The 15746-nt window shown below is 39.6% G+C and overlaps 1 protein-coding gene and 1 long non-coding RNA gene across 2 annotated transcripts in view; both read right to left on the bottom strand.

The window, feature by feature from the left end:
* Positions 1-7369, bottom strand: part of LOC124881020 (Fc receptor-like protein 5) — a 58252-nt gene extending 50883 nt beyond the window's left edge. The window contains exons 1-3 of the mRNA XM_047386504.1: positions 7348-7369; positions 6002-6151; positions 3273-3619 (exon numbers count right to left, since the gene is read on the bottom strand). The gene's annotated coding sequence lies outside the window, so the exon portion shown is untranslated. The remainder of the gene's footprint in view (positions 1-3272; positions 3620-6001; positions 6152-7347) is intronic.
* Positions 7370-13493: 6124 nt separating this feature from the next.
* Positions 13494-14787, bottom strand: LOC124880641. Its single transcript, XR_007041398.1, has 2 exons — positions 14528-14787; positions 13494-13921 (listed from the first exon to the last, which is right to left on the bottom strand). It is a non-coding gene; the product is annotated as an uncharacterized LOC124880641 (long non-coding RNA).
* Between the last annotated feature and the right edge of the window lie 959 nt (positions 14788-15746).

Genomic DNA, 15746 nt, shown 5'->3' with positions numbered 1-15746 from the left:
AAGCAAAGAGGAAAAACTGATGTGGACCAAAGCCTGAATAAACTGATTTCTGTTTATCAAAGACGTCTTATTTCTTTATACCATCTTTAATCATTTGAATGAATTATTTTGAGGCTTAAACTGGTTTGACTAAGTCTCAACTTCAGTAAAGTAATGAAAATACTATAGATATAGTAATATTGTACATTGTGTCTCTTTCTGTTTTCACCCAGTTTTACATAAACTAAAATAAAAACTCAATAACAGGATTTATTCCAAACTAAACATTTATTAAAAAACAAAAACACAAAGTGTTTACATTTGATATCTGAATTATTGACTTATTATCAGCATCTCTTGTTATTCTTGCTGCAGGCAGGTTTCTGCTTTCTAGGAGCAGCTCTGAATCATCTAGAAAAATAAATGACATTTATTATTATTATTATTTATAATTTAATAACTGAAAATCATTTTCTTAATCTCACAACAACAACTTTGACCAGACTAGACTGTAGCTACATGATGAGTCGTCTGTTTTCAGTGTCATTGCTTTAAGCTCTGTTGTAATAAGTTGCTTAATAATTACAGTTTTATGGCAACATATCAGATAATCAACTCTACATGTTCTATGTGGGAGCAGAAATTAGCGCAGATGATGCTCGACACTGCAAGCATTAAATACATTTACACTCATTCCTGTGTATAAAAATATAATAATAATAAAACACAAACTTACCGGCTTCAAATGGATCATTTCTGTTGGAGAAAGCCTCTTCTGTGGATCAATGTTGTGGTGTGAAGGTCTGGAATAAACTCCAAAAAGAGCTGAAGCAATGTCCAAGCATGAGTCTGTTTAAAAAAAGACTAAAACTGATGTTTTTCAACATGTACTGGGATGAAGAGGGGAGGTGAATGGTATCTCATCTGAGCACGGTATGTATGTGTGTGTATGTGTGTGTGTGTGTGTGTGTGTGTGTGTGTGTCTGTGTTTCTGCTGTGTGTTTGCATGGGGTGCATGGGGGGTGCTGGGCCCTCTTCTCTGCTTCTGGTCCTCTGTAGCTGCAGCCTGACGCTGCAGTTGTTGCAGCCTGGCTTCTCTCGCTGCTCCTCGCTCTGTGCCTCGTGGTGGTGGGGGGCAGGTCGGGGTTCAGGGGACTCTTGTGGACGGCTTGGTAGTTCAGGGGGGTCCTGGGGATCTTGTCCGCCTCTTTGCGCTGTGGGGTGGGGGGTTGGGATTGGTGGGGGGAGCTGGTGGTGGTGGAGCTGTGGTGTTGGATTGTTGCTCTGATGATTTGGGGGGGGGGGGGGGTCTCTAAGTGCCGATATACAAGAATGTGAATGTGGATTTAGGCCTAATGTGTGTGTGTTTCTGTGTGTGTAGGTATGCATGTGTGCAGTTACATGTACATATGTGGAGGTACATGTTTGTCTGTATGTGTGGATATATATATGTGTATATGTATATATATGTATATATATAAATAATTGTGTATATATTTTTATTTATTAGTTTTTGGTTTGTGAATTCTGGATCAAAAACATAGATGTTAATTAGGAAGGTTACTCAAAGTTAATTTAAGTGCAATTAGGGGGAGAAGGGGTATGAAAAATAAGTTTTACTTCTTCATACCCCTTTTCAGACAATTTATATTAATTAATAATCCATGTCAGATCTCAGGTTAAATATACTGACAAGTTTGCTTGTTGGAAAATGTTTATTTTACTGGTTTCTATTTGTGTTTAAGTTAATTTAATTTATTTGGAACTGGAAATTTAATTTAATGTTTACCAAACACTTCTTTGTATGGTATTTGGATATTTGTTTGTTTGTTATAAGCATTTCTGAAATTGATTTATTTATTTACTGTTGTTTGTCATTGTCTGAAATCATTGTCTGAAATAAATAAATAAATTAAAAAAACCAAAAAAAAAACAACAAATGTTTGCCAGAGCTCCGCGCTGATCCAAAGGAAGTCCTTACATGGTCATCTACCATTACCGCCCCGCCCCTCCAACAAGGTAGTATTAATACTTTTTCACAGTTAATGTTCTTCATTTATTCATTTTATTGGATCGTCGTGACTGATTTCTGTCTTTGCTGCGTCGCTTCTCTACTTTTTATGGCTAAATTTGACAAAAACTGTACGAAAACTCTCTCCTCATTCTCTGCGTCACCGACGCTGACGCTGAGTTACGTAGCCTCGCTGGTATGGAAAGCCATTTAGTTCATTATCTGTGGGTTTTAAAAGGCAGATTTTAACGGCAACACTTCCTGTCCTGCGAGTAGAAGCAGGACAAACTCTCCTATTCCTGGTAGATATGGAGAAGGTACAAGTACACAACATAGTCCAAGTGTTTCATGACCCGGACACGCAGATAAAGTCCAGTCACCACCGAATAAAAGGTTCTGACCCGGCTTGGCTGTCAGAGGAGAAATTATCCCCCTGGATCTATAAAACTGAGCTAATTAAATACATGATAGATAGATAGATAGATAGATAGATAGATAGATAGATAGATAGATAGATAGATAGATAGATAGATAGATAGATAGATAGATAGATAGATAGATAGATAGATAGATAGATAGATAGATAGATAGATAGATAGATAGATAGATAGATAGATAGATAGATAGATAGATAGATAGATAGATAGATTAAAACACTTCCTACATGGACCCAGTAACAGTCTCTCAGTCTTAAACTTGATGTTCAGTAAACTGTTAGAATGATGAACAGAACCGAACAGCTTTGGAGGTTCTGGAACCTTGACTGCCCTCTGCTGTTAGAAAGAGGAACTGCATGTTGATTCCTATCAGCTGTTTGTTTTCTTTGTCCAATAAAAAACCAGAAGATGAAGCCTGTTACAAACTAAAATTATTATCAGAGTGAGTGAAACTGACTTAAATACATTGGTTTATGTATATAGAATTTAATGAAGTAGTTTCTGACCAAGATAAGAAATCTGTGTATTAAGATCATTTATTAATATTAAAATTACATCTTCTTTTTGTTGACATTGGGGTTCTTGCTGTCTTAAAGTAGAACAACAAGACTGCTTTAACAAACTCTATTGAACAGCAGGTTGGGGGATCTGTCTCTGCAGAGAGCTGATTGGTTGAACCAGCCTTGAAGCTGTCAGCTGTAGAGGTTTCAGGGGCTCAGTAACACATTTTATCATTAAACACGTAATAAACAAGTTCAAACTGGAACAATGTGAGTAAAAGAGGCTGGGAAACACCAACAAGCTGCTGATAGCAAACAGAACCACTGAGGGACTGAAAGACCTACCTGGAGGAGGAGGAGCATCCAGGTGGATGGTTCTGATGGGACCAGTCTTCAGAAGGACTCTCTTCTCAGACTTGTTCCTCCCTGAACGACTCGACACTCAGATGTTCCTCCATTAGCAGTCCTTCAGAACCAGATTCACCTCTCCATCCTGCATCTGTCTGTCCTGCAGCTCCACCTGGTTCTTGAACGATGGATGCTGGTTTTCTGGATCAATCTGCTCATCTCTGTAGAGCAGAACATGCTGACTCCAGGTCGGTTCTGCTCCACTCTACAGCTGAGGCAGCTTTGTGTCAGGAGGTCCACATGGCAGAGTGATGTTGTCTCCAGGTTCAGCTGTGATGTTTGATCTGCAGGAGAAGAACCAACACAGAGCAGAGAAGTTAAACAGGTCTAATGTACCTCTGGCCTCTGGACCGGATCAGGGAGACCAAACATGTTTCAGATGTTCCTCACATGCATGTTTGACTAAAACCTCAGATCTTCATTTAGCTCCTAAATGTAAATTCTTACTATTTGGTCAACATTAAATGTACTTTTTGATACTTTTCAGTAGAAATATATCGATGTAACTCCAGAACGAGATGAAAGGGTCTAAATAGATCAGATTTATACAAGGAAACTAAAATGACTTTAAATAGAGAATCAAGTTTTCTGCCCGACAACAACCATCAGGGTTATTTAATCATTATTATTTAAGTCATTTAATCCTAATCATGAATAATCCTCCTGTCTTGTCAGTTTATCTTTATACATTTATAAATCTAAATACATATCAGACCAGTTTATGTGTGGAGGACCAGAAGAAGTGAAGAGGGTCCAAATACCCACACACACACACACACACCCATCAGCAGAGTCTGGTACCAGCACCGTTCTCTTCATCCTTCAACCTTTGGATAATAACTAGTTGGAGGTTTTTCTTAACAGACTCCTGCTTGAACTTTCAGCTCTTTGTTGAGTTTATTCCAGAGACAAAGACACAGGGCTGGAAAATCAGGCTGGATTCCAGGCTGGATTCCAGGCTGCTTCACCATGACGGAGGTTGGAGTGTTTTAGTGAAGCTGCAGCACGTCTCAGAGTTTTCTGCTGTGTTGGAACCACGTCCAGCAGCAGTCCTGCCTATAAGGATCTGATTGTGTTTCAGAGCCGTTTGGATCATCTGTAACTGAACTGTTTCCCTCCTTACAAGGATTAAATAAAGCTGATGGAGTTTGATCAATGAATTGATGAAGACTCGTCTTTAATTCATAATTTCCTCAACAAGGTTGTCTCTGTCAAAGAAAAGTTTCTGTATATTTCTGGCAGCTGTTTGTCTCCAGCTGTGAACATCAGCTGAGCTGTTTAAAAGTTTACCACATCTGAGATAAATAAATTATTTGTCTGGACACCATCTGAACAACATTTAATTGTAAATCTATTTAATCTTCTAACAAATAGTCTCTTTACAATTTTGGAAAATTAATGGAGTAAAGAATCAGGCCTATAAGTTGTAAAGAAGCATTTTCCTCTTTTCTGGAAATTTACCAATTAGAAATGAAAGATTATAGATGGATGTAAGAAAAACATGTTGATTCATGTCGTTCTGTAACGTTAATTAAATATATTTTTAAAATCTAAAATGATCAGAACAATTGTTAAATCCAGGCAGAAACTATTAAAAGACACATAATAATTTAGCTTTATATAATTCTAGTTATAGTCTTTCTCATAGAAACAATGGGCCTGGAAGGCAGAGAGGCTGAGCTGCTTCTAAAGCTGCTGATGGGCTGAAATTGACTGAAAACTGGATCGGTTGGTATCAACAGGATCATTCTGGTCCAGACATTAAACCTTTCCACAGAGACTGAAGCCCTGCAGACCTTCTGACCACGTCACCTTCTACCTCATCACGTCTTGATGCAGACATTTACTAAAAGGTAAAACCACACCTTGTGGAGGAAGTGGGGTACTACAAGCAAAACATCTGAAACCATGACAACAAAACATGTTTATGTTCTTTGAAATCTGTTCAACCTGCTGATGACGTTGAGTTTAAATGTTCAGTAGAACAGCAGAGCTGCTTGTTGTCATCCTGCAGACCAACATAAAGATGATCAGATTATCTTTAAACCAGTATTTTACTAACGTAGAAAACTTAGAATGAAACCAGCCAACAAGAAGCTAAACTCTCTCTAACTCCATGACTTTATTGGGGAGTTTTTTACCCAAAGCCAGTAAACAAATGAAACAGAAACTAGTTTTACATAACCAAATGACCACCAAACAGGAACAAACTGACAGATTCAGACCCAGACCTTTATCCAGTCTCAACTATTTAATCTGTGACAGATTCAGTCACCAAAAACATCTGATTTTCCATTTTAAATCATTTCTAAATGATTCTCAGCTTCTTATAAAACTCATCAAATGTTTAATAAATGATTCCCATCTTCACACAGTTCCAGATGATCCATTAAGGATCTAGGAGACATTTCTGTCTCTAGAAGACTTCTAAGTTTGTAATATTTACCAGATGTGGACATGTTGTCCTGTTCTGTCCAGCTCTAATTATTCAAAATAATCACCTTCTCCATCGTTAGGATCTGTGACAGTATACTGGTGAAGGAGTTTAATTTATTATGGTTTTAAAAAGAATCACAGATGTATTCATGTGTCTCCTCTGTTTTGTCTCAGCAGAAACTATTAACATAAAAACATAAAGAAAAAACTAAAACTAAGATAAAACTGACCTTTGCTGTGAGCAGCTCCCAGCTGACTGTGATCCGTGACGATCAGGACGATACTGCAGCTTCCAGACGAACAGACAATCCCTGCTGTTGTTTGTTTACCTCAATCAGCTGTTGGATCACATGATCAAACCCAGATGGATCCTCAGACTCCTGCATCAGCAGATAGAAACGTCTCTATTTACTTAACACCACTATATTCTCTGTGTTTGTTTTTTAAGTTATTCCAGTTTTAAAGCCTTCAGCTGACTGAACATAAAGTTAGAATAACTTTATTCTTCACCTACATATAGAGATACATACCTGCTGGTTAATAACACTTCCTGCTTCCTGCTTATTTTCACTGAAAACATTACAGTTAATTCAGCTGTGAAATGTATTGAAACTGCTCTCTGATATTCTCATTGTTCACCTTATTCAGGTCTGGGTGAGTTACTTTAAAAATGTAACTGATTACAGTTCAAAGTTACTAAATTACATCTAGTTACTTTTTAACTACTTTTCATTTGCTTCTGCTGTAGGAAGGTGGCGCTATAAATTCAAGTTGCTTAATTTGCGGATCCTTTAGACCTTTTCCTTTAAAACAGACTGTTGGGGCAGCGTCCACTTGGTCCAACATCTGCACCAACCAACAAACTGGTACCGGGTCCAACATCTACCTCCTTTAAAAGCCTTCAATAAGAACAAGAAGACGACCAACGTCCAAATATCTGCAAATATCGGTGTCGGTCTGCTCTTCTACAGAAATGAAGCTGAATTTATCTCCATTAGATCAGTTTAAACAGGTTTAATCTGAAACATTTTATCCTGAAAACTAATAATAAATCTGCTCCTAACTCTGTAATCTGTTCATGCAACATCACAATGAAACTGATTTCCATCAGAAAGAGGAAGTCTGGAGCAGCAAACCAACATTAAACCTGGTAAACACTTCAGGATTTATGGTCTGAGTTATTGTTAAAGTAAATACAGATAGACCTTAAATTATTCACACCCTTTCTTTGCCATCACCCTAATCTTTAGCTTCCTCCACAGATTTTCTATCAGACTCAAGTCAGGATTCAGTTTGGGTCTAAAATGTTAACCTGACTTCCAGTCAGAAGAAACATGTTGGTAGAAATAAAATATTACTTTCAACCTAAATCTACCAGGGGTATGAATAATTATGGGCCTATACTGTAACTACCTCAGGGTTAAATGAAAAAGAAAAGAAAGTTTAGTGACTAGTTGCTAAAATGCAAATATGAAATGTTAAATATACTGATTTAATCACTATAATCAAAGACTAAATATGAAATAAATCTAGTTTTTTGTTCCGTGTCGTCAGAAAATAGAGAAATAAAACTAACCTTTGTTAGAGGAAGCTCCCAGCTGACAGTTAAAGAGTGAAACCAGTAATCTGAATTTATAAAGATCCAGCCTACAGTAGACCTGCCCACAGGTTATCTGATGACACAACTTTGTTGCATTGTTTTATGACAGCATTCATGCAGTGAAGCTGGGAAAACTGGTTTGGACCCATTAAAACAGTCTGACAGATCAGCTGCCTCTGTTTGCATCGTGTAAAACCAGTTTGTTGGACCCAGTCTGGTTGGTTCATCATACAGCAGGTTCTACCCAGGAGCTCTTCATACTCTAAGAGTTTTACAGTGCTGCTGCTTGTAGATTCTTTGCTTTATTGTCTCCAGCTGTGAACATCAGCTGGGCTGTTTGAAGGTCTACCACATCTGGAAGTCTGAGGAGGTGGGACTCTATAAACAAATTAGTTTGGTTGTGAAAACCTGCCTTAAGACCTTCCTGACGGGTCTGTTTGTTACGGTCGGAGTGAAGTTTGCTAGATGCTGCCCTAAGCTTCCATAAAGTAACTCAAATACGACAAAATAAGTCAATAATACAGATTATGAGGAGCTGTTCTCAGCTTGTTTAATACTCAGAGTTTACTAAATGAAACAGGTAGATCAAGGTTGAACTGAAAACCAAATGAGAGCTTAGATTTAAATAAAAGCAGGAAATGAAAAGTTTCTCTGACTGTAAAATGGAAACCAGCCGAGGCCTCAGAGGACAGCAGCGTTAAAATGATCCCAGAACTCCACACTGAGATTAACCAACGTAACAAACAACCAGGTGACCGATCCATCAGTCACCAACGACCTTCTGACCTATGACATCATCAAACTACATAACCATCAAACCATGTAACATCTGACACTTTGTTCAGTGGAAAATAGTTCAACTTGATCAAACCAAAGCTTTGGTATCAGAGAGCTGCTAAACTCAACAGTCCACCAGTTTTCAAACTGCTGCGTTCTGCCAACAGATCATTATTTAGTGTAAGACGGAGACTGAACCAGTCAGACTGTCCGCAGTCAGTTTGAAGAAGGAAAACAACCAGTCAGTTCAGTGCAGTGTGTCCTTCATTTCCAGGTAGATCACCTGATCTCATCAAGATCAACCCACAGCTCTGGAGTTTACCTTCAAACATTTACTGTAACACTTTCTTTCCTGTAAAACTTCTCCTTCACAGAGTCAAACTCATCAGAATCATCTCAGATCTGGTCTGAATGAAACCAGCCAACAAGAAGCTAAACTCTCTCTAACTCCATGACTTTATTGGGGAGTTTTTTACCCAAAGCCAGTAAACAAATGAAACAGAAACTAGTTTTACATAACCAAATGACCACCAAAGAGGAACAAACTGACAGATTCAGACCCAGACCTTTATCCAGTCTCAACTATTTAATCTGTGACAGATTCAGTCACCAAAAACATCTGATTTTCCATTTTAAATCATTTCTAAATGATTCTCAGCTTCTTATAAAACTCATCAAATGTTTAATAAATGATTCCCATCTTCACACAGTTCCAGATGATCCATTAAGGATCTAGGAGACATTTCTGTCTCTAGAAGACTTCTAAGTTTGTAATATTTACCAGATGTGGACATGTTGTCCTGTTCTGTCCAGCTCTAATTATTCAAAATAATCACCTTCTCCATCGTTAGGATCTGTGACAGTATACTGGTGAAGGAGCTCTTTGCTTTATGGTCTCACTGATCATCAGATTTATATGAACATCAGACAAAGATAACCTGAACAAATACAAGAATAAAACTGTTTTTAAATCAGGATTTTATTTATTAAGGGAAATAAACTCTCCAACCTGATTTTATGTGTAAATATTGCTGAATCATGAATGAACTGTGATTGAACACATTTTTATACATTTCCAGGAGCTTCACCTGGTCTTCATTACTGCCAGACTCGTACAATCCATGAATCACTCAGGTAGAACCTCTCTGACAACAGGAAGTAGGCTAAAGATCTGGAGCCACAAAATGCTTCAATCTAAAGAAATTCTAGAGAAGATGAGAAACAAAGTCGCTGACATCTATCAGTCTTGAAAAGGTTGCAAAGTTATTTCTACCAAAATGAGAACCTTTATCTACAGAAAAAGAACATGAAACAGAGGAGAACCTTCCCAGCAATGGCCGACCCACCAAAAGACCTCATAAATGACCCGTCTAGGGCCGACCCACCAAAAGATCTCATAAACGACCCATCTAGGGCCGACCCACCAAAAGACCTCATAAACGACCCGTCTAGGGCCGACCCACCAAAAGACCTCATAAACTACCCGTCTAGGGCCGACCCACCAAAAGACCTCATAAACGACCCATCTAGGGCCGACCCACCAAAAGATCTCATAAACGACCCATCTAGGGCCGACCCACCAAAAGACCTCATAAACGACCCATCTAGGGCCGACCCACCAAAAGATCTCATAAACGACCCATCTAGGGCCGACCCACCAAAAGACCTCATAAACTACCCGTCTAGGGCCGACCCACCAAAAGATCTCATAAACGACCCATCTAGGGCCGACCCACCAAAAGACCTCATAAACGACCCGTCTAGGGCCGACCCACCAAAAGATCTCATAAACGACCCATCTAGGGCCGACCCACCAAAAGACCTCATAAACGACCCTTCTAGGGCCGACCCACCAAAAGACCTCATAAACGACCCGTCTAGGGCCGACCCACCAAAATATCTCATAAACGACCCATCTAGGGCCGACCCACCAAAAGACCTCATAAACGACCCGTCTAGGGCCGACCCACCAAAAGACCTCATAAACGACCCGTCTAGGGCCGACCCACCAAAAGACCTCATAAACGACCCGTCTAGGGCCGACCCACCAAAAGACCTCATAAACGACCCGTCTAGGGCCGACCCACCAAAAGACCTCATAAACGACCCGTCTAGGGCCGACCCACCAAAAGATCTCATAAACGACCCGTCTAGGGCCGACCCACCAAAAGACCTCATAAACGACCCGTCTAGGGCCGACCCACCAAAAGATCTCATAAACGACCCATCTAGGGCCGACCCACCAAAAGACCTCATAAACGACCCATCTAGGGCCGACCCACCAAAAGATCTCATAAACGACCCATCTAGGGCCGACCCACCAAAAGACCTCATAAACAACCCGTCCAGGGCCCCACTGTAGAAAAGGGTTGGTGAGTAAGTTCTGGAGTAAGTATGTGAAAACTCTGGGATTTTGGTAGCCGTTACCCTGGTTACCCCTGCAAGGTCCTCCATGAACCAACCCTGCTCAGTAACAGGGTTTGTTGAACTAACTCAGGGTTTGGTCTACTTTCTAGCTCAGATCTGGAACAAGGAAAGTGTCAGAAATTGTGAGATCTTTTCTGGAGGAGTCTGGAGATGTTGGAGCCCAAATACTCCTCAGAAATCTCAGGAGAGGGTGATCAGACCACGATTAGATGTCTTATCATTTCCTGGATTATATTTTTGAGCGTTACCGTTAATCTTCTACGTTCTGGTTTTGTCTGTATAACAGGTGATGCAGAAAATCATTCCAAGTTTGTTGTGCTGTCAGGAACGTTAATGTTGCTCTCACACTGTTACCGTATGGCAGAGGTTCCCATGATGTTGATCTCAAACATTCAGTGAAGTCAGATTGTCTTCCTCAGCAGAGAGGTTCATGTCGCTGCCTGTCAGGATACCAGAACACCGAGGTTTGATCCCAGAATCAGATTGTAGTTTAGTTCTGTTTCATGTTATCATTATCAGGCAGAAATATCTTAGGTTTAGTTACATCTTATTTTAAAACAGAGCTTTTAGACTGGAGCCTCCAGATCTTTGTGACTTGGACATTTATAAGAAGCTTTACAGTCTGACAAACTGGGCAAGTAATAGAAGAAGAATCCACAGAACCACAGGTATCAGTGAAAGCAATAATTTAGTCTCTGTCACATTTTTATAACTAAGCTTTATCTATTCATTTATTTCTGGGTTTCCACATGAAGGTTACATTCCCTGCTGCTTCACTAAATAAAGGGGATTATATTTTAATTGATTTATGTTTTATATTATATTACACAATTTTACATTGCATGGTGAGCAGGTCTCACATATTAGATGATAGATGATAGATATAAAACTGTGGAAATGGTGGTGGACTTTTGGAGAACACCACCCCCATACACCCCCCTCACCATCCTCAACAACACTGTATCACTTCAGGTTCTTAGGAACCACCATCTCCAAGGACCTGAGATGGTCTTCACACATAGACACTGTTCAAAAGAAGGCCCAGCAGAGACTGTAGTTCCTGAGGCAACTCAAGAAGTTCAACCTTCCACAGGAGCTGCTGGTCATCTTCTCCACTGCCATCATTCAGTCTGTCCTGTCTTCATCCATCTCAGTGTGGTTTGGATCATCCACAAAACAGGACAGGTCCAGACTGCAACGAATAATCAGGACTACAGAGAGAATAATCAGAGCTGACCTTCCCTCCATCCAGGACTTATACAGGTCTAGGGTCAAGAAAAGAGCTTCTAAAATCTCTGCAGACCCCACACACCCTGCACATAAACTGTTTAGAGTTTTACCTTCAGGTGGCGCTACAGAGCCCTGTTCACTAAAACCGAATACAGAGACAGTTTCTTCCCCCAGGATGTTTCTCTGATGAACATTTAATAGAGTACAAAACAACAGCATACAGATGTTGCAAATGCACCTTTTTATTATATATGTGTATATTGTACATTGTAAATATGTTTATTCTGTAATACAAAAACAGAACAAAATAACAAAGTGTACCGGAGTCAAATTCCTTGTTTGTATGAACGAACTTGGCAATAAAGTTGATTCTGATATAAATATCTATCTATCTATCTATCTATCTATCTATCTATCTATCTATCTATCTATCTATCTATCTATCTATCTATCTATCTATCTATCTATATTAATAAGATAGTTAAACAAGGATGTGTGTGTGTGTGTGTGTGTGTGTGTGTGTGTGTGTCAATTAGGCGACTGTGGCTTAGTGGAAACCAGCCTCCTCCTGCCACATGTCGATGTGCCACTGAGCAAGGCACTTAATGTGTGCCTGTTTGTAAGTGCAACTGAGTGAATGAGGCTCTAGTGTGAAGCGCTTTAATATTTTGGTGTGACTGGAAAAGTGATTCATACACACCTGTGGACACATTTGTTGGTACCCCTGTTGCACAAAAAACCCACAATGGTCACTGAAATAACTTGAAACTGACCAAGGTGATAATAAATAACAATTCACTGAAAATCAACCAATGAAAATCAGACATTGGTTTTGAATTGTTGTTCAACAGAATCATTCTAAAAAACAAACTAATTAAACAGACCTGGACATAAATGATGGTACCTGGAACTTAATATTTTGTTGCTTAACTTTTTGAGGCGATCATTTCAACAGTGATCGACAGTATTATTTTCTTGATTTCTTGATTAATTCAAACAGTGGTTTCCTTCTTGGTCGTCTCCCATGACGTCCATTTTGGCTCATACAACGACGGATGCTGTGATCTGACACTGATGTACCTTGAACTTTGACTTCTCCTTCCATTTCTTTGGAGGTTGTTCTGGGCTCTTTGGTTACCAGTCGCATTATCCTTCTTTTCAATTTGTTATCAATTTTCCTGCAGAGGCCACGTCCAGGGAGGTCAGCTACAGACTGTGGACCTTAAACCTCTGAATAATATGTGCAGCTGTGGTCACAGGAACATCCAGTCTTATAGCGTTTACCTTTAATATGATTATCTATAATAATCTTTCTAATCTCTTGGGACAACTCTCTCCTTAGCTTCCTCTGGTCCAAGCTCAGTGTGGTTCACACCTTGTCACCAAACAGCACAGTGTCTACTAGTCACCCTTTAAATGAGCAGACGGACTGATTAAAAGCTTGAAGACACCTGTAATGCTAACTAGAGGACATACCTTAGTTTAACACGTCCCTATAGTCAAATTATTTTCAATCTTTTCTAGGGGTAACATTGATTTTGTCCAGGTCTGTTTCATTTGTTTGTTTTTTTAAAATGATTCTGTTCAACCTTAATTTAAAATCAATGTCTGATTTTAATCGGGTGATTTTCAGTACACTTTTATTCCTTATTACTTTTGTCAGCTTCAAGTTATTTCAGGGACCATTGTGGGTTTTTTGTTTATTAACAGAGGGGTACCAACAGTTTTGTCAATGCGTGTTCTTTCAGTCCATTTACCATTTATTTTGTCACCTGGATTGGCAAAGTAGTTAGAATATTAAGAAGGGTAGCAACCTTGCAGCACTCAAGGGGCACCCAGGGGCAGCAAGGCACAGGTAGCCTCGGCTCCAGGAGGCCCCAGACAGACACCAGGCACCTCCATAGAATATGCTGCAGCAGGTGTAGGGAGGTTCTGCTGGTTCCACTTTCCTCAGACAAGCTGAGCAGATTTTCATGGAGAGCTAAAAGGACAGGAGCATACCCTCTCCTCTGCAGTGTTTTCATGATGGTATCTTTGCATGTTTTGGTCCTGCATCGTTCTGATGATTCTTCCTCACTGAGAACAGACGACCTGTGTTTCCTCTTCATCCTGCATTCTGTAGAAAACACCAGACTGTCATAATTAACTCTAAATTAAATCAAACACACTAAAACATATTTCAGCTTTTACTATTAAAACTGATGAAGGTTATAAACAATTAACAGATCTTAAAAATGGTTACAGGATGGTGGCTTTCAGAAAGTTGGTCACTGATGGCTAATAAAAGCTTTTAATGGATCTCGTACAAAATGATTTCAAACGTTTTTTTACGAATGTTGTGACTCTATGGTTGGAGGCTCCACCTTTCAGCTCCGCCCTCCTCCGTATCTTTAGTCGCAGCGAGCTCTTAGTTAGTGGGTGGGGTGGGGGGGTTCCCATGTTTTGTGGTGTAAATCAGACTCTAATTAACCAACATGTGAGTCGCATCAAAGCTTCTCTACCGTTGATTCGTGGATCGAATCCTTCAACTATTTTAGGGAGGTAATCTATGAAAAAGTATCTGTGTCTTTTCCATTAGATTTCAAGAATAAATTCAAAATGTTGAGAAAAATCTGAGTTTGGTTTTATGAATCTGCTGCTGAGTCAGTCTGAGGAGGTGGTGAGTTTCTCAGGAGAAGGTTCAGGTCAGTTCTTGACAGTTTGATTTATAAAACTTGGTTACCTGTTGAGGTTTCAAGAAGCTGGATGTGGATTGTGAATAGGTGAGCAGGGTTCGCTTGAAGGAGGACGAAGGCTTAGAGCTGTCAGCCAGTACTTGATCCAGGTAAATTACTTGGAAGCTTGGGAACTTTGACAAGATGCAAAGCAGAGACTTTGAGCCAGGGCTGAAAGCTACCAGCGCTCTGAGGCAAGGACTTGAAGTCACCTAGAAAGGAAAACACAAAAGGATAAATAACTGTGAGCTTCAGCAAGAACACAATACTAAAGGCTTGGCCAGATGAAGTCACCACAAAGGCTCCACCTTCTTATACTCCTCCAGATGACTGCAGATGAGGAACACCTGCTAACCTCCACATCGGGGAATCCTGGCGGCATCTAGTGGTGAGTGAGTGTAAGCAGCAAGCAAAGACAACACATGACAAAATTAGAATCAAAACCTTTAGAATAAAGTGGAAATGTCTGAAAGAAAAGAGGAAACTGCTGAGTTCTTCTTTAACTGGTTTGATCTGCGCTGCATTGTGTTTACAAGATAGAAGAGAAAAGTTTCTTTATTAAATCTCATTCTGTGGTCGTGTAACACGCTGGTCAAAATGGTCAAGTGGCCATGGAGGTGGGACCCAAACGGCAACAAAACACACAAGGCCAGAAGGACGTCAGTGGAAAACTTCTTTTATATTCGGGCCAAAAGTTTGACAACAAACCAAACAGAACCACCAACATGAGCAATGGATGACAGACTGTTTAAATACAAGTGGATCTAAATGAGAAGAAACCATCAGCAGGGCTGCTGCAAATGAAGATGGAAAAAACTACAACAATATTTACATTAAATTAGGAGCAAACAAACAATTCATTATTTACAAACTAATACTAGTGACATTTCACACACACACACACACACACACACACACACACACACACACACAAACTCATTCTCCAAGCAAACAAATAAACTGGTTGAAAACCCAGTTCTTGTATCAATATTTAACTCTGCCGTACATTTTCATTTTCACTAACAAACAGTTAGGTTTCTGAAATATAAATGTAACATTGGCTCATTGTTGCAGGCAGTAATCTGACTGATCTGTGCTTATTTTCATTTTATTTCTTGGTTTTATTTTTCAGACGAAGACGCTGCAGTCAGAACAGCTCAGTTTAACATCCAGGAGTTTTTAGCCAGTTTAGTAATCCTTCTTCCTGGTTAGGAACAATGCAGCACA

This window comes from Girardinichthys multiradiatus, chromosome 14, assembly GCF_021462225.1.
Source record: "Girardinichthys multiradiatus isolate DD_20200921_A chromosome 14, DD_fGirMul_XY1, whole genome shotgun sequence".
NCBI classification, from domain to species: domain Eukaryota; kingdom Metazoa; phylum Chordata; class Actinopteri; order Cyprinodontiformes; family Goodeidae; genus Girardinichthys; species Girardinichthys multiradiatus.
Note: the sequence above shows the minus strand (reverse complement) of the source record. Positions and strands in the feature narration are given on the sequence as shown.